Source organism: Equus quagga, chromosome 4 (genome assembly GCF_021613505.1).
Source record: "Equus quagga isolate Etosha38 chromosome 4, UCLA_HA_Equagga_1.0, whole genome shotgun sequence".
Lineage (NCBI taxonomy): Eukaryota > Metazoa > Chordata > Mammalia > Perissodactyla > Equidae > Equus > Equus quagga.
In genome coordinates this window covers 130,611,197-130,630,766 of record NC_060270.1, presented here as the reverse complement: position 1 = coordinate 130,630,766, position 19,570 = coordinate 130,611,197, and the positions used below count along the sequence as shown (strand labels likewise).

General features: G+C 35.5%; 1 pseudogene; it reads left to right on the top strand.

The window, feature by feature from the left end:
- Positions 1-1,129: 1,129 nt before the first annotated feature.
- LOC124238706 (3-ketoacyl-CoA thiolase, mitochondrial-like) lies at positions 1,130-2,529 on the top strand (annotated as a pseudogene).
- Positions 2,530-19,570: the final 17,041 nt, after the last annotated feature.

Genomic DNA, 19,570 nt, shown 5'->3' with positions numbered 1-19,570 from the left:
ACACATTTTAGCTAACTAAATGGACCTGCTCTTGAGAATTCTGCTTCCTAATTTCCCAAACTACTTTGCAGTAGTGTCTTAAGTAAGGATAGGATATATACGGGAAAAAAAAAACCCCCGAAAAACAGCTATCTAATGAATAGGCATTAAGATTTATGGTGTAAGGCCTTAAAAATTCCTTAAAATCGTTATAAACTCTTTCAGATAATATATAAAAGCCTTATTAATTAAGTGGACTGTGTCTTCATTTACTGAACATACAGAAGCTCTCTTAATATATCTTCACATAAATAATCTTTGAGATTAACTGAAGGTTTCAATTCCCTTTTGAAAATGTACCAACTGGACTACCATGGCTAGTCAGTGCCTCTCTCTTCTGCTGCACTCCCTCTGCACTTCTTGCTTCACTTAATGAAACCATTGCTGGGAATTGTAGATGAGGCCCCACGATGTCTTTCACGTAAAAAGGTGGAACACACATCAGCAAACTAAGTCTCAAAGAGAAGGCTTTGCCCTTACGTCATAAGGTTCCTGCATGTTTAGCTTAAAATTAAGTTTTTAAGGTATGTGTAATTTTTTTTGGTTTGTTTATGGTTCCTGCTTTAATCTGCTTTTTCAATTAACTAAGCAAATAATTATCCTGATCAAGTAAGAGAAGATGGCTCATACTATAGAAGTATTATGAGTTCATAAAATATACAACTTTTTTAATACGACAGTGATGGCACTGAAAATTGTAGTTTGATCTCAGAATGTTTTAAACATGTGTCTTCAGTTCCTCTAATTCAGAATTCTTCTAACTTGGAAACTAAATACAGAGAAAAATCTCAAGTGCAAATAATAAGAGGGCAGGAGAGACTGACCTTATATTTGCCAAGTTTTTAGAGGCATATTAAAACCTCTGCCTACAACTGGCCATTGCTTCAAATGTTACTATCCCCTCCAGAAATTGATTAACAAAAATTCTACTATTAAAGACTAATTCCATAGTTTTGCAAGTCTTTCTGTTACGAAGGAAGAGTAAACAAATGGGAACAAATCAGGGTGGTGAACAAATGGAAGTGCTGGGACAGCGTCATGCCCAGAAGAGCGTGGATGCTCCACACACCACCTCCCCCTGCCTGGCCCTATGCACCTCTTCCAGTTGTCTGTTCTTGAGTTGTACCTTTTTAATAAACTGGCAAATAGTTCTTCAGACGCTGCATACTTGGCAAGGCATGTTGGTTTGCATGTGGGAGTCCCAAGAAACCTCAGCGCTCACTCTTAATAGGCTTTGTGGTTCTGGTTTCTAGTCCATAGTGAATGGATGTCAGGAAATTTGTGTTAAAAATGCTGAAGTCATCTTGTGTGGAGCAGAAAGTTTGAGCCAGGCTCCCTGCTGAGCCAGAAACTAGTGTGTTAGAACCATGTTTGGATCAGATCTCAAGCTGGAAGATTCTTCGGGAGCAGCGTTAGCAGATTCCCAACTCACCGTGGGAATTACTGCAGAGAATTTTGCAAAACATAAAATAAGCAGACAAGGATGTAATGAATACACCCTGTGGTCACAGCAGAGGCGGAAAGCTGCTAATGATGCTGGTTACTTCAAAAATAAGATGGTACCAATCAAAGTGAAGACAAGGAAAGGAAAACAGCCAATGCAAGTAGGTGAGCTTGCTTGGCCCTGAGCAAGCCTGGAGCAGTTAAATAAACTTTGGCCAATATTCAAGATAAAAGGGACTGTCACTGCAAGGAGTATATTGGGAGTATCTGATGCTTTCATAGCTAGTGAGGATGCTGGTAAAAAACATAACTTCACACCACTGACAAGAATTGTGGGCTATTTTGTATCTGAATGTGATCCTTCTATGATGGATATCTGTCTTGTCCCTGCTATCAATGGAGCACTATAGAAAATAAGACTGAGTTTTCTTCTTGTTCTTTCTTTCTTTTTTTTGCTGAATAAGATTTGCCTGGAGCTAACATCTGTTCTGCCAGTCTTCCTCTACTTTGTATGTGGGTCACCGCCACAGCATGGCCACCAACAAGTGGTGTAGATATGTGCCCAGGAAGCAAACCCGGGCTGCTGAAGTGGAGGACATCAAGCTTAACCACTAGGCCATGGGGCTGTCCCCAAGACTGAATCTTAAGGAAGTGGATATGGTAGAGGCAAATGAAGCTTTTGCTCTCTAGTACTTGGCAGTTGAGAAGAGCTGGATCTCGACCCAAGTAAATCCAATGTGAATGAAAAACCATTGCTTCGGATCAACCATTGGGAAGATCTGGATCAAGAATTACTGCATATCTGGTCATGAATTAAGGTGTCAAGATGGAAAACAAGTTGTTGCATCAGCTTGCATTGGAGGTGACCAAGGTACACACTCATCATTCAGAGCACAGGATGAGGACATCAAAGAGCCTACTATGGCCCACTGTTATTTTTCTTGGCCAGGCCACCGTAAAACAGGTGACCTTCAGAGCAGCTGTCAAAACTGGCCATGCTCTGCCACGGAAACAGTGATTAAGTTTGATCAAGGGGTGGTGAAGTAAAGATGTATTTATCATGAAAAAGAGCTTGGGCCAGAAATAAGTTCTCTCAAATTTGCGCCAGTCAAATATGTTGTGTTTCTGAACTAAAATTTAATTATAGAAGGCCTTAAAAGAAATCATACCTTCCTAATAACCGCCACCCATGCTTTAGATAATGATTACAAGGAAATTGAATAAATGTTGCCTTAATTTCTAAAAATAAATAAATGAATGCATCAATGAATAAGTACGTCACAAGGAATTCTCAAAATTTTTTATGATTTTCGTTTTACATTTTATACTTTACTATGTAGCATTCTGGTAACATTCTTCAATAGAAATAAGTGAGAGAGAGCAAGCCCCTGACATAAGGGACCTGGCTTGATGCTCTCAGCTAGGCCTTGGTGTCACCACAGGCTGGCCTGGCACGCATAGCTAGGTCTTTGGGTCTCTTGTTGAACATAAAATTTTTCACAGAGCCTCAAAATCAGATAAGACCATTCTGTGACCATGTTGGATAAAGACAAAAACTCGACCACTCCATAATCATGCATGAGCATAGGTAAAGTATTGAGAAGCCACAACATACTGAATATAATCCTTTCCTGGCTAATATCAGCAACTGCTGTTTCTTGAATAGTTATGCATTAGCCCCACTCTAGTGTACTCTTCCCATAGATAAGATGATTTGAGATACCCAATCATAGAATTGCTCCTACTTCCTGATAGTAGACAATTCAGGGCAAAGTCCTACTTCCTTAAACCACCCCAACCTCCCCAATGTAGTGGGCATCATCCAATCTCTTGAGGGTCCAAATAGAACAAAAAGGCAGAGGAGGATAAATTCACTGTTTTTCTGTTTGAGCTGAGACATCTTTTCCTGCCCTCAGGCATCAGGCATTCCTGGTTCTCAGGCCTTTGGACTTTGACTAAATGACACCACTGGCTTTCTTGGGTCTCCAGCTTGCAAACGGCAGATTGTAGGACTTCTTGACCTCAAAAATTGCATGACCCAATTCTTATATAAATTTCCCTCTCTCTTTCTATGTAGGTGTATGTATGTATCTATATATATCTATATCTCCTTTTGGTTCTGTTTCTCTGGAGAACCCCGACTAATATGCCCTCTTACCAAGACACTCCACATTTCTCCATGTGTATGGCTTTTCTTACTGCAAACAAGAATAAACCCAGGTGTGTTCTTGCTGGTCCTTGGCTATAGGGCCCTAACACAAGTAACAGAAAATAGATTCCAAGTGTTTAAAGACTTGATTAGAATGGGGAGATGTATTACCTGAATCCTAGAGGAATGCTATTCGGGAAGATGGAAATAATGGGCAGCAGAGATCATATTTCTCTGCTCTAGAATTTTACATAGCACCATGCTAAGAGTATTGTGACTGATTGATTAAATTATTCAATTCAATAAAAGTACGCTGAATAGATGCAGGAACGCTGCTTCTGTATGCTGTTTAAATTACAATTAAGTTTCCAGCTGGAGATCTCCAACACATAGTAGAACCCTCACAGGGATGGTATTTGCCTTGTTCTATTTTGGGGTTTTTAGCAACATCACCTTATAGCAACAGCTGTTCTGAGTGCTGGGACTGGTATGGATTTTTCTTCTACTGCTGGCAAGTTGAAAAGCTGTAAAATATTTTCAGTTCATTCCAGGTTCAGGTATCCCCAGGAGCAGTTGTCTTCATGCAATCAGAAGGGAAGGCACGAAGATTATAAAACAGAGTTTCAGAAACTAAATGCAAACTGCTGTTGGTTGAAAACTCCAACTGGGGCTTTATTGCTGAACACCAGACATTAGAAGTTCAGGAGCTAAATTAGCTAGAGTAAACATCCCGAGGTGCTAAACTAGTGCCAGCTCACGGAGCTACCCAGAAGATACACATGGGTTGGCAGTGGGGCTGAGGAAAGACTAAAAGAAATATGGATAAACTCAGTATCTGTTTCTATATTGAAGGATATGATTTGAAAAAAATCAGAAAAATTAAGTCAGTTATAAAGATGTAGAATGGAATTTTTGGAAGGTTTTTGCTCTTGATTAGAATATAAATAGCTATATTAGGATTATATATTATATATTTAACTTGAGTGCTAAGAACTTCATGAAAATCATTGTTGAGATAATTAATTTAATAATCATACATGGAAAATCCAGATCTTCCATGGCATTGTTTATTAAAATGAGCATAAATTGATACATATTTCCCCCCTCCTGTTTTCTTTCTCTTTACTTACTTTTTTCTTCTTCCTAAATCTCCAATTTAAAAAATTTTTACGTTATAATATACAGACCAAAACTTGCAAAAATCACAGTTTTCCATTTGCTGTTTGAACTAACCAATACAACCAGCACTCAGATCTGCCGGGGTCCAGCCCCAGCTGAGTCCAGGGTCTCCCGAAGGGATGGACGGAGTCGGCGAGAGAGAGAGAAACTCAGTGAGACAAGGAGTGAGGTTTCCAAGTCTATTTAATATGAGCATCCGTTTTTTTTATAAAGGGTCCAGGTTACATAAGGTTCACTCAGGTGATATTATCTCAGCAGCTAATCTTTAGCACTTAGACATTATCTAGACATCGCATGTCCGGCAAGCAATATATTTTTATGGGGTAAGTAACAAGTGGTTTCAAGGGTGCAGGGTATGGTATACAAAGGAAAGTATAAGATGTCTTGCAAACAACCGAATATACATGTCAAATATAGCTGGCATAACTATTAATAAAGTGAACTTTAAAGGTTGGACTTGTTTGCTTGTCTTTCAAAGGTCAGGAACGTGTTTGGCAGTAAGATTTGCATTGCCCCCCTTCTTTCCACCAATTCCACCATGAGCCTTCTGTGGCCTTATGTGCCCTTTCTGGGTCTCTGCAGTACATCCTACACAGATGTTTCATTGTATATGGATTCCATGTTCTAGGATCTCCCCACCGTGCATTCATACTATCCCAATATGTTGTATCCTCAGGTGTAATTCTTCTGTTTCCTTTCCACTTATGGGGGACCCAATCTTCATCATAGTCCCAATTAACTCTGACCAAAGTTTCATGATGTTTTCGCATCAAGTCCTCTGGACTTAAAGTAGGTCTGCGTCTCTTCTTATGAGGGCCCCTATATGGACCTGGCTGCCATCTGTGTCTTCCTACAGTTAAGGGGAGCTTATACCATTTTCCTCCTATAAAAATTTCCTGATTTGGCCAGGTTCCTCTTACGGGATGGCCACCAATGTTCCTCTGACCTACTTTATGTGGGGAGGAAGGAGGAAGCTGACCAGCAGAACTTCTCATCACTCCCCAGCAACTCCAGAAAAGGAAAAGTAGATGCAAGAGCATAGTGCATATAGATATTGTGCGCTTTCCCTAATTTCCCTTGAGAAGCGCCTTGCACATTCTCACTCCACTGCCAGACCTTGTCACACTGCAGTGGTAGCTAAGCCTGGAGACTGGCTCCCGGCACAGATCAAAAGATAGAACATTGTCGTGCCACAGCTCCCCTTTTAGTGATTTTAAATATCTGCAATCCAATTACATTTTTCTTTGGAGAAATGGCACCCTCTGCTAAACCAAGATGGATAATTGTAACTAATATTATTAATTTGTGGTAGTAGTGTTGTATGTAACACCTCTGTTCACTGCTCATATTTGAATATAAGGCTTATAACTGAAATTTCAAGCCTCTGAATGTTAATGTTTTAAAAACTGTTTTGATTTTTCCCCCCAAATTATAGGCAATAATAGTGAGTTTGAACCTCATCCAACATGCAATGGAAAACCACTAAAGAAATTTCTGTGATGGAAGGACATCAGTACACTTTTTTTTAAAGAAAAACACGACTTTCAGGAATGTTGATGATGAATTTATGAATTAATAAGAAGCAAGTCAGGTTAGAGACCACAAAAGCAATTTAGAAAGTGAAGAATTAATCCACTAGATAAATTATAAAAGTTTGAACTAAGGATGTCCTAGTCAGGTTGTAGGTAAGGGAAAGTATGTAGCCATAAATGAAAAGAAGAATAATCATGTCCGAGTGATCAATTTAATGAGGGGGTTTTGGGAGACAAAAGAGTTTTAGTCTCGGGGCTGGCCCTGTGGCCCAGCAGTTAAGTTTGTGTGTTCCACTTCAGTGGCCTGGGTTTCGCCGGTTCAGATCCTGAGCATGGACCTATACATTGCTCAACAGCCCATGCTTGGGCAGCGTCCCACATAGAACTAAAATGACCTACAACTGGGATATGCAACTATGTACTGGGGCTTTGGGGAGAAAAAAAAAAAGCGGAAGATTGGCAACAGATGTTAGCTCAGAGCCAATTTTCCTCACCAAAAATCATACTTAAAAAAATTAAAAAAAAAAAAAAGAATTTTAGACTTAAGTTCTGGCTTGGTGGATAGTCATATCATTAATGATGAAAAATATAGAAGAAGAAATAATAGCTAAAGTCTCATTTTTTTTATTTTGTTGCAGAATAAAATTCCTCTTCCATTCTTTCGTGCTCCCTTTATATTTTTTTTTGATAAAGTTAACATGACAGTCACATTGCAAAATCCTTCGCAACAGAAGTGTCTTATCAGGAAAATGTATTTGAGACCCACATTTTGGCTCTTTAAATCATCAAGCTATTCAAGGATCTGTTTCTCATCAAACACGCATTTTTTTGCTTAAAGTTGCTTTACCTTTCAACAGTTTATACATTTTAATTCCTAATGAGTCCTTTAAATCTTCTTAAGTGTAACTGTTTCAAACTTTTTTTTCTATTGACTGAAAGCGATTATGTTTTATACCATAATATAATAACTCACTTAGTTGTTTCCTGGATATCTAGGACTCAGTATTTCTAGATGACTCTTATTTCCCTTACCATCATTGCCTATATTTCTTTTCCTTTTACTGTCTCTTATTTTCTTTCCTCATGTTCAGCTATTTCCTGCTTCTTCCTCCACCATTTCCAGCCATTAGTGACCACAGATAAAGCCCTTTTTAACTTCCCTTATTAAATAATTTTCCTTATTCCTTTCAGTTAGAGAGAAGTGAATGTTCATTGTATTTGCATCAAAATAGCACCATTTTCATACACCTGATAATATTGAGGAGTATTTCTTTCTTTTAGTTTGGAATAAATTCCATTGCATCTCTATCAAAATTATATAAACTAGAATGACATTAGCTTGTCATGGCTCTTTTGTAACCTGGCACAGTTCCTCAGCCTTTCTTTGTCCTTCCAGACCTTGATATTTTTTTTGAGAAGTAGAGATCACTTATTTTGTAGAATATCCCTTAATATGTGTTTATGTTATGTTTTTTCATAATTAAATTTGCTTTATACATTTGTGGCAGATTCTTTAGGAGTGATTTTTCTTTCTTTGATTCCCAATAAATGAAATCAAAAGGAAAATTATTCTGGTTTCTCTCAGCATTGATGATGATAAATTTGGTCACATGGTTAAGTTGGTGTCTACTAGATTCCTCCACTGTAAATTTGCTATATTTTACTATTCGATCTATTTAGGAAATAGTAAGGAGATATTTTGAAACTGTAAAAATCTTGATGCTCATCAAACTTTCGCTTGCTAGTGTTATTAACTATTGATGATTTTCTAATTTCATATATATTTGTATATATACATATATATTTATAATATATATTTACTATATGTTATTTATGCTATTATAATTATATATTTATATACAATATAATACATCATATAATATATATTTTTTATATATTTTATATATATGTAAGTTAGCTTCCTATTGTAAGAAGAACTCATTCTTTCCCTATTTATTTGTTTATATCAGCATAGTTTCATAAATTATTTTATTCAGTGAGTTAAAAGCAATTAGTCCATTTATGTTATATTCAAATTGTCCATTTGACTTACCTATCTGTCTATGGTGATGTCTCTATCTAGGCCCACTGTCCCTTAGGAACAGAAGTCAGAACATTTTTTGTTTCACAAAGGTAATAAATTGCTTATGTTATATATCTATTGTGGAATCTGGATAAACACTTATTTTGGCAGTGAAAGATAAGAATATTCAAACTAAATGCGATTCATAAAGATAGCATATAGAGTATCATAGTCAATTTATGTCACATTTTGCCATAAAATAAGTTAGAAAACATTTTGATTTTCAAAGTTTTGGGGATTTCAGAATCTGAATTTTAGACTAGTTGTAAAACCTAGAATTTGAACATGATTATGAGATTCTCAGGATTTAGAGAAATTAGATTAATCTTGGTTTACATATTAATATAAATACATGTGGAGTTAAAAAAATATTCAGGAAAATCTGTTAATAAAGTATAAAGAACATTGAAGATGATATCTATGGAAGCCCGATAAGATTACTTTTAAATTCATGGCTGTTTAGTTCAAGTATAAAAATTATTTAGATTTACATGTTATCTAATCAGTTGTGCCATGATATCATACTAATACCATACTGGAGATTTTCTGATTTAAATAGGAATATATAAACTTGTAAAAATTTACATATTAATGTATTAAAACTTGTCTGAAGGATGGTCCTGGTAGCAATAAAAAGCAAATCAGAATTTTAGATTAAAAACTTACTCAAAGGAATTCTTTCTTGGAAGATTTTGTAACAGGAAAAAACAATAATAAAAAGAAAAGATATACGAGGACATGTTAGGCCATCTGAAACTGGTTGCAGGATCCTTTCAATTAGATTACTCCCTAGTTCAAAGATTACACTCGATAGTCTCCTCTTCTCCATTGCCCTGCTTTGGAGTGAAGTGATAGCATGTTGAACGAAACCACAAAATAAATGGGAAATTTTTGTTGCCAGGGAAACCTCTACTAGATGCTGTGTGGTCCTCGTGGTGTTCTCCCTTTTTTTCTCAAAGCAGCAGTCCCTTGATGCTGGAAGAAAAAGATTGGGACTAAAATGCATTGATACAATGGGAATCTATTTCATATAAACTATCAGTACCCTAAATTAATCTATTACTATTTTATGATCTCTAGTAATATGTAGAACAACTGTTATTAAAAGGGAAAATGAGATCCTCTATCTTTGAATATATTATTTAATTTTAGTGATGCCCTCAAGGCTTCCATTAGATGTGTCGTGTCTTAAATGTATAAAGTCTAAATTGGTGAACTATGATGATTTCTACCTGTTCTGTTTTTAATGCCCTACTGTGCCAATGCATTATCTATAATAGTTCCTCCACATTACTTTTAATTTATTCCCAGAAGAAAAGAACACCTACATCGTTTGTCTAAAAGTATTTTTCCCTGGGATTAAAAGGATGGCCATTTTTACATGCTGACCCAAAGTGAAAAGGAATAAGAATGAGAGCTATTTTTATTTTCCGAACATGGCCTTTGAAGTTTTCAAAGTGAATCTTAGTAGAGAATATGGCCAGATAAAAATGCTGCTACTGCTCTGGGCTCAGGAAGAAAAAAATCAAAACAGATATTTCCCATGGTGATTCCCTTTCTGGAGAACTGATCGTTTAACCATCATGCTGTTTGACATACTTTACAGAATAAGGCATTACTTCTATCGGAGCTTAATTTGGGGAATTACCTTTCTTTGAAAATTTTTTAATCCTGTGACTTTAGAATGAAATAAAGACATTCTTCCCATCATGATGAATGCACTCTATACACCTAAAAAGGTTATTTTCTCTTAGATCCCAATGGACTAAATCTGGATTTGAGAGCACCAGGGAGCTATATACTTGGATGGCAATGTCTTGGCCCCTGATAGAATTGCTTCTACTGAATTGCACTTGGGCATTTCACCACCCAGCTTATGCTCTGGACTTTAAAAGAAACAATCATAAGAAACTTGTTAGCTTTCCTTTTGTGTCAGTGTTATTGAGGACATCAGTCAATGTATGGAACAGCTTCCTTTTTACAGTGTCCCAAAGGAGACGTTTCTCTCAGGCCTCAGTATCCATAGAAGGTATCTGTCTTTTGAACACTACCTCCCCTCCCCCCAATTCCCTAATCTTATAGGCACTCAGATCTCTGAATTTTATCCTGATTGCTTTGACCACCAGGAAGCTTAGAGTCAACATTTTGGTAGATCTCTGAGCCTACTCATGCTTTTTGTAGGCATTTCTATCTGCTAATCTTGATCTTGAATTTATTATTTCCTTTCTCTTGATCTCCTTTCTTCTATTACTAAACTATTTGTTTTTCATCTTTATATATTGTGGGCATTTTAAATATAAAACACATAAAGCAATTAGTGAGGACTAGATAGGATGTTTAAAAAAATGTTTTACCTTTTAGTACATAACTGAAACTCAAATGCTTTCTCTAAAATTAGTGACTGCTTGAAATAATACTTAATGAGTTAAACATTTTTCCCTCTTATAGACAGGGCGAAGAGCTGGCAGGAACATGGTGGTGATAGCGAACTGTGTTTTTTTCTCTGTCGACTGTTTTTAACTGAGCTATAATCAACAGATAACAGTATTTAGTTTCAAGTGTACAATATAACGATTCAATATCTATATTGAAGGCTTGACTCCAGACTCTTCTTTAGCTTTGAGCTTTCTTAGTCTCCTTACTCCTTAATGAATGTCTTTATCTTAGTGGTTTCATATTCTTCTCAAGCTATGCTTTTCAGTGTTCCAAAAGCACTTCTAAATTTCTTGTTGTGCAGTTTAAACTTGAGCTTTCGAATAGTAAACTGCCAAAAATGTAATTAAGGTAAACAAACTAATTGGATATGGTAATAAGTGAGTCTCTGAGAGGTGTTGCATCTCTGTGTCTGGGGACATAAGTAGTGCACTGTTGACGTTAGCATGGAACTGCGACTGCGATACACTTCTATCAAATGTTATTTCAACACGTTTTTTAATGCATAAGTGAGAGCCTATAGAAATCTCCAAATAATAGTGTGATTAGTTGTACATATAAAATGAGAACAGATGAAGAAAATTAAGGGATTGGAAGGTGCTGACACTTATTGAATATTTACTATATGCCAGGTGCTAATTTATCATATTTGGATTTTTAAAAATACTTCTCGGCTTTTGAAGAGCAATAAAATATTGTCGTACCTCTGTTATCTTCCTTGTTTGTTAATAGATGTGAAAATTATCTGTGAGAGAAGAATAAGATTGGCATCTATAAAGCAGTACTTTTAGAAAATAACTGAGGCTAAGAGCAGAAAATGCCCTTATTTATTTTTGTTATTCTATTGTGATAAAGATAGAACCTAAAACCTTCTATTTACAGACTTCTTGGAAGCTCAAAGTTTTGCTTTACATTCAGTTCAATTATTCAAACCTCAGGTACTTAGATTTGCTGTTATTATTTACAAAGCTCAATCTTTTATTATTGTTTCTGTTCTAATTTTTCTTATAAATTGAAACTGTATTAATCATTGAGTCTAGAAGGGAAGCAAAATAATTATAAAATTTTCATTTTGTTTGATGTTTATTTATTTTTTAGGATTTACATGAAAAAGCATGATATGAGGGGAGTACCAATGGCCCTGGGTAAGGGTTATGGTTACTGTTAACAAACTGGAACAGCATACTCTGTTTTCCAATCCTGTTCCTTTTGTTGCTTTAAACATTAAGGATATGCATTGACCACCCTATCATTTTTCTCTGTTTGTCTTCCCTCTTCAAAAAGAGTTCACGAGACGTGTGAAGGAATAGCTTTTCTGTAGCTGAAAATTGTGGATTCCTTTCCAGGGTGGAAGAGGACTAATAGATGTAATTAGAACAAGACATGGTCATCTGTGGTTTGACGAGAAGACTAAATCTCTGAACTAATGAATTAAAATCAGTGTAGAACGCCAGTATTCATAACTTGCATGCATCATAACTTAGAGTTTTCATCTCTATTATTAACTTTTTGACATTAAATATCATCCTCAAACATGCTCTTACCTTAGAGCCCCTTCACCAGCCCTTGTCTCAGCTTAGATTGTTCTTTCTCTCACCTCTTCCACAGTTGCCCTTAAATGTGACCCTCTTATGGAGGCCTCTCCTGATTATTCTACTTAACACTGTATTCTCGCACAGTCTTGATCTTCTTCATGCTGCTCGATTATTTCCATCACACATTACTTTCTAGGGTAATATGTTTTTTGTTTATTACATGTCTCTCTCCATTAAGAGGTGAAGCTCCAAGGGCCATTTTGCTCATTAACTTATTGTAAATACTTAGCCTGACATAAAATAGATGTTCACAAAGGATTGGTTCATTGAGTCAATCCATTTCTTTACAGGAGTAGGGTTAAAAATATGCAGATAGCAAAGTCTACGGTAAGAAGACATTTTTGCATGAGAGTTTAAACCGGTCAGTGTGATAAAAAGTGGACAGTATGATGAACAGTGAGAAGTAGCTTCATGCATGGATGAAATTTTTATTGTCAAAATACAAATAAATGAAAATGATTTGGTGTTGAGTCATTAAAGAAAAAAGAGCTAAAGAATAACTCAAGATATTTATTAATTTTTTGTTTAACTTCATTTTGGGGATGGCTTCATTTGATCAGTGAGTATGTTCATCAGGAAATTACATGAATATAAATTAAAAGCTGTGAAACACTTTTTTGGCATTATTAGCCCTCATTTTACTATGAATTGACATATGCCATTAAATAAGTTGTGAAATGCCAAGCCGGTCGCCCAGGCTATATATTAATCTAGCCATCCTCTGAATTGATATAGATAGTTTTACCTTTTTTAGTCAATCTTGCAGCCACTTTGTAAAAAGATATATGCATAAATTGTAGAACAAAGATCTTTATAACATCTTCTGTATCTAAATAATTGTTATATTGCTCAATTGGCCTATGTGTGTGTCATCAAGAAATATTTCTTAAGTGAATCAATATATGATTAAAATCAAGGATGAGGACTATGCTTTTGGGGAATAAGACTACACTTTCCTTTTCAAGGGGGAAACTTCCTTCCAGTATGGCTCCTTATAGACCAGTTTGGGGGAGGCTGCCATCTCAATTACAATCTTATTAGAATCAAGAAGATAATCATACAAAATAACTTAGTGATAAGCATTTTTCTAATTATTACTATCTCTTTGGGTCTGACTCCAAATTATGGTACTAGACTCCAAAATATAGTCTTGTGGTCTGTGAAAGTAATGATATTGAGAAGCTGTTGCTAAATACTTGGATATTTGGTGATATTATGTATAACTCTTTAATGATGAAGATTTTTCATTTATATATGTTATTTGACTTGTTCTGGAAACTTTTTTGCCACTAGTAGAATTTTATCACAAACCGTTTCGTATAAATGAATGAAAACCGCTACTTTATGCTAGAATTCTCTTGACTTAAAACTGGAGAATGTACCAGCTACCAGGTTTCAACTGTGACCACAGAAGGCCACTGTCCAGGCAGCTATTTTCATTTGGTTCTGTCAGACACAGTAGCCAGGCTAACAACACAAGGCTGGCTTCTGGAGTTTACTCCCTCTTCTTTATAGGAGGGCTAAGTATCTGAGATATGCATACATACCGGGAAGCGCTTTAAGCTGTGAACCGGATGTTGTTCTCATAGCTTTCTTGGTGTTAGTGAGATTGTATATATTTGTTGAAGAAAAAAGCCTTAACGATGAGAAGAAAGTGGGAGGAAACTGATATTTGCTACATGTCTTCTATGTACAAACACAATAATAAGCAATTTATGTACGTTTCTCATATAGGTACCTGATAAAATGATATATTTCCATATTTTAAAAATAAAGAATCTGTGATTCAGAGAGAAAAATGCCTCTCACTAGGGTACACAGCTATTAAATGGCAGATTCAGGGTTCAAAGAAGCAGTATAGAAGTCCAAAACCCAATTTCTTTCTACCGTGCCAAACCTGCCTGCGGATGAGAATCACCCCGAGCTCTTACTGAGATCACTGTCTCAGGCCCTCCGCTCCAGGATTATATTCTGGTCGTCCAGAGTGCTTTCCAGCAATCAATCCAAATTTTAACAAGAGCTTCATGTAATTCTTATCATCGAGCAATTTTGGAAAACATTTCTCTACAACTTTCTACTCTCTGCAGTGGAAAAGATGCCTTCCTTGTATCTAAGGAACAATGACTCATCCCATAGTGACTTTATGGATGTAAACCTTCATTATATTTGTGCTGTTTCTACACCGCAGACAAGGATGAAACTCTTTATGACCTTTGGAAAATTCAAAGAAATTACCAGAGTATGTGATAGAAGTCCAAGGTTGTGATGAGATTGCCTAACAAAATATTTACACAGGTTTAATTTTTAAAATGTTTTCCTAAGGCATTGTACTTAACAGATTACAAGCCACTTTGTACAGATGGGCACATTTTCTTATACCCAAGATGGTCCCTAAAGCATTATCCGTTGGAAGACGTTATTGTTTTAATTGTGCACTTATATTAGGCTGTGTGGAATCTGGGCAGCAGTGTTAAATTACATTTCTCAGTAGCTTTGAGGTTCTCCGTCTATAATTAGTGGCTTCTGTTCTTTATTACACTGATCAGTAATTCGGCTCTATTCATCACCACAGTCTCAGTTAATTATCCTTGCTAATGATTTTCATGGTGTAAAGAATCTACAGGATCCATTTGTAAAGATACTTTGCACTAAGATTATTGGAAGGTGTGACTCCGTATTGAGCTGATAAGCCGTTGGAGGGATGTTACCATGGGAGATGGTTACTCTCTTTCTATTGTATTTGCTCTGATTGAGAAGTTACAGAAGAAGGAATGTAATGTAATTTTGCATTTACAAGATTATAATATGCCAGGTGTGCAAGGAGGTGGGAAAGGAGTCAACCAAAACATAGAAAATTACACTTCCTCTGCGTGCTGGAGCCAGTGGTAATACCGAGTTAGTGGCTGGTCCATATAGCAGTGAAATTGAGTATGTTTCTTATTTGATAAAATGAAATTGCTACCTTATTAAGTGTTTAAACTTTAAAATATCTGATGTAGAGAAAATAAATCACATTAGGATTTTTTCTATTTCTTTTGGATTATTAGAATTTTAGAATAAATTGCAGGTCTCTAGCAGATGTGATATGTTGATATTTAAGAATTTTTCTTTTGAAAACTCATGTAACTGTAAACCTTACCTAAAGATACTCAATTTTAGAAAGAGGTTCAAATATTTATTAACCTTATTATATGTAACAAAATTAGGATTGATTAGAAATAATTTCGTAAGGTATGTATAATTTTTAGAGGAAATGCAGTCTCCAGCATTTTTTAATGTTCTTTTTTGTAAAAATAATATCACATATATGTCAAAGGATCTTCTACATCCTTTTAGAAATTATTTTTTAATGAAAAATGATTATTTGAATAACCAAAAAACAAAATGCCACTATAAATTATTGAAAAAAGAATGTCATTGAGAGAATTACATTTCTCCATCCAAGTCAGATATATTTTTCATTTTGTTAAATCAAAATAATAATTATTATAAAAATCAAAAATACAAAATAATGCTTCTATTTGTCTTCAGGGCTCTATTCTTATTTTTTCTCACTTAAACTGTTTTCTTTTACTATAATCCAACTTAATGTTATGAGTGCATTCAGAGTGCGGGTGGTGGACTCTGAAGCCCCTGAAATTAGAGGGTAGAACTGATGTTTGTTGCCAGAGTCTGAGCGAATTGTTTGTGCCCATATGAAAAGGAATGAAATTTCAGAGCAAACAAGGCAAAATCATTGGTTGAATGGATTAATGACCTCTATGCTCTATGGAAGTAAATTCCAAACAAATATAAAACAAATCATATAAATTAACTCCAATATCACCCGTTAGCATTTATGATAGTATTGAGACTGAGTATAATACTAGAATATATATTACTGAATAATCGTCTTGGCAAATTTCTTTGTGTGGCTTTTTTTTTTTTTTTTTTTTTTTGCTGAGGAAGATTAGCCCTGAGCTAACATCTGTTGCCAATCTTGCTCTTTTTTCGCTTGAGAAAAATTAGTTCTGAGCTGACATCTGCGCCAATCTTCCTCCACTTTATATGTAGGTTGGTGCCACAGCATGACTGACAAGTGATGTAGGTCTGTGCCTAGGATCCAAACTGGTAAACCTAGGCCACCAAAGCAGAGTATGCCAAACCTAACCACTATGCCATAGGACTGGTTACCTTGACAAATTTTTATGTACTTGCTTTATTTATTTATTTATGATGGTTTTCATCTGGAAACACTAACCTGAACCGTTGTGAGAAAATATGGTATATAATGATTCAATAATGGCAGACTTCAATAGATCATTAAATTTCTGATGCTATTAATTTCTAAAGCAAAGGGACTCGTTTCTCAAAATTTGAAGAGACGTTTTGGTATCAAAAGGAATCAGATGATATAATGAAGCAATTCAATATTACCCCAGCCAGCAGAATTATTCAGTAAGTGTCTGAAATGTTTTATATTCAAAAATCTATTTATCTATCTATTATCAGTCTTTCTGTGGCTTCTGATTATAAAGAGGGGCAAAATTTAATGTCATAGTCTCTTGAAACAAGAGGCCAAGGAAAAACAGACCTAGAAGTTTCCAGAAGTTGATGTGCTTCTCCCACCCAGCTTCATTCCCTTCTTGGAGGAACCCTCTGGGACAATGAATGTCGAGGATTAGTATCATAAAATAAATATATCACCAACATTTCTATAATATCTCATGCTCTCTGGCCAGTTCTAACCCAAAGGTGCCTCAGAACATCTTGGCCTGGCCTGGAAAATCATATAGTCCTGGACACAGGAACTGACTGGAACATGCTGACTTTGGACAAATCACTTTGCCTGTCTGAGACTTATTTCCCTCAAATATAAGTTGGGTGGAATAGCAACCATACATCATAGGGTTTTATAAAGATTAACTGAACCCAACCAGTTAAAGATTACTTGATACAGGGATTAACTTTCTTTCACATCCCCATCACTTTGATATCTAGCTGAGATATTTTTCTCATTTTTTCCTGCCACTTCTTATTTATTTCTTTCATTGAATCCTTTGTAAATTGAAGATTATCAGTCACATACTACATGCATTGCAATTTATTTTTTCCCATTATGTCATTCATCTTTTGCTTTTGTTATGCTAAATTTCTCCTTAGTGGATTTAAAAATATGTAACTAGACATATCAACTTTCATATGTTGTTTCTGGTCTTGGCCCTGTTTAATAAAAGCTTTTCCCTAATCTAAGGTTGTAATTTTGGAGAATCAGAAGGAGGAGCAGGGTTAATGCAGGCAATATATTCAATAGGTATGAAACAGCACAACCGGAGGTGGGAAGACTTCTGAAGATGAGGTTGACTAAGGCTTTATGTGAGAAGATTATGGTCCGATATGCGGCAGTAGTACTGATGATGAAGAGGAGATCAGCTTGAAAAATATATTTCAGCAAAACCCCTGGGACTGTGTGCTTATGATGTAGGTCAGAAAACAGTGACTAGTTCAAACTGAGTCACTAATTACTTTGTGACTTGTGACAAGTCACTTAACCTGTCTAGAGCTTGGTTTTCTTATCTGCTATATAAAAATGTTGGATTCAATTATCTCTAAAGTCTATTCCATGTCTGAAATACTACAATTTTTAAAAAAAATGTCTCTGGTGACTCAAAGTGAGAAATGCTATTCAACCCTGTCTATTAAAAGGAAAAAAATATGAACAAATGAGCAAATACAAAAAAAATGTGCACATAAATAAATAGTAAGACATTACTTAATTGAAACTCAGCTCGCTGGAATACAGAGAAAATTATAATTGAAAGAAAAATAAGTCTGAGCAGCCAAAATATATATTCTAATATATACTGCATGCCACCCACAGTGTGTCATAAATAATGAGTTGGGTAAGATGAAGCATTTCCTGAGAGTCGAAGGCTTGGAATCTCAACTCTACCTGTGAACAATTTGGAGAAATGCAGGGTTTTCTGAGGGGTGAGATTACTTTCATCACCGTCGTGCTCAGAAGCCCGGTGCTCTAGGAATATACAGGTTTTTCTGAAAATTTTCAGATTAGAGCTTCCTAGCAAGTGAGAAAGTTGTCTCCCATTCAGTAAGCAATGGGAGACAGCATGTCAAGGAAAGAGACTCAAACTTACTCCTCTCATCAAATACTCGATTTATTCATCTATCCATAATCCTCTATTTTATACCTTACAGACTGTTTCTTTTCAATACATATATTGCTTTATCCTAACATTCAAATCATGAATATGAAAGTGATTTTAGAATGGCTTCTCCACAGATATTCCAGTGAAACCAGACTATGCATGAAAGTAGATATGAGATATTTTCTAAAAATAAAATTAGCCTATCAATGCTTTTATAAAATGAGAGAGATCTCTTTGTGTTTTGCACTGTGATTGACAGTACAGGTGGAAAGGGGGAAATGTAAAAGCTGGGATTCATTGTGTGTTTTTCATGTGCTGAGGATTATGCTAAGTACTCTACACACATTCTCTCCTTTAACTCACACAGCAATTCAATGGAACCCTACGTAAGGTTATTAATACCAATTTATAGATGGTGGAACCATCTGTATAATGGAGCCAGGAACTGAACTCAAGAGTAACAACCTTTATAAATTCACAGGTGGAAGAGAACTCTCAAGAATTCATTTAATTATAAAGCAAAACTAAGGAAATTTCCACGGTGGCGATGCTTTCATTTTATTTTCTTTTCAACAATACTTTCTCTTAGTACAACTCTCCAAACTTCTGTCAACCTTGAAGAAAATGTGACCAAGCATCACGCTTGTCAAATAAAAAAAAAATCTATGTTAATACCAGATACCAAAATTGTTCCACTTTTAAAACATCCATTTGATTATGATCAAATATCTGTTTTCTTCAGAGAAAAATTTGAAGTCTCTACTCATTGTTGGCAAAAGTCATTTTTTGTTACACATCTCTTCAAAAATATATTGATATTTGAAACTTTATTTTTGAGGCATCTTATTAGGTTTCTTGAAGAAATAGAGTATATATACACATATAAAATGAAAGTATGTTTTTTCATAAAATAATGAAGTCTAAAACATACCTAGTAAAAATTCATGCTTTATGATAACTTTAAACTCTTA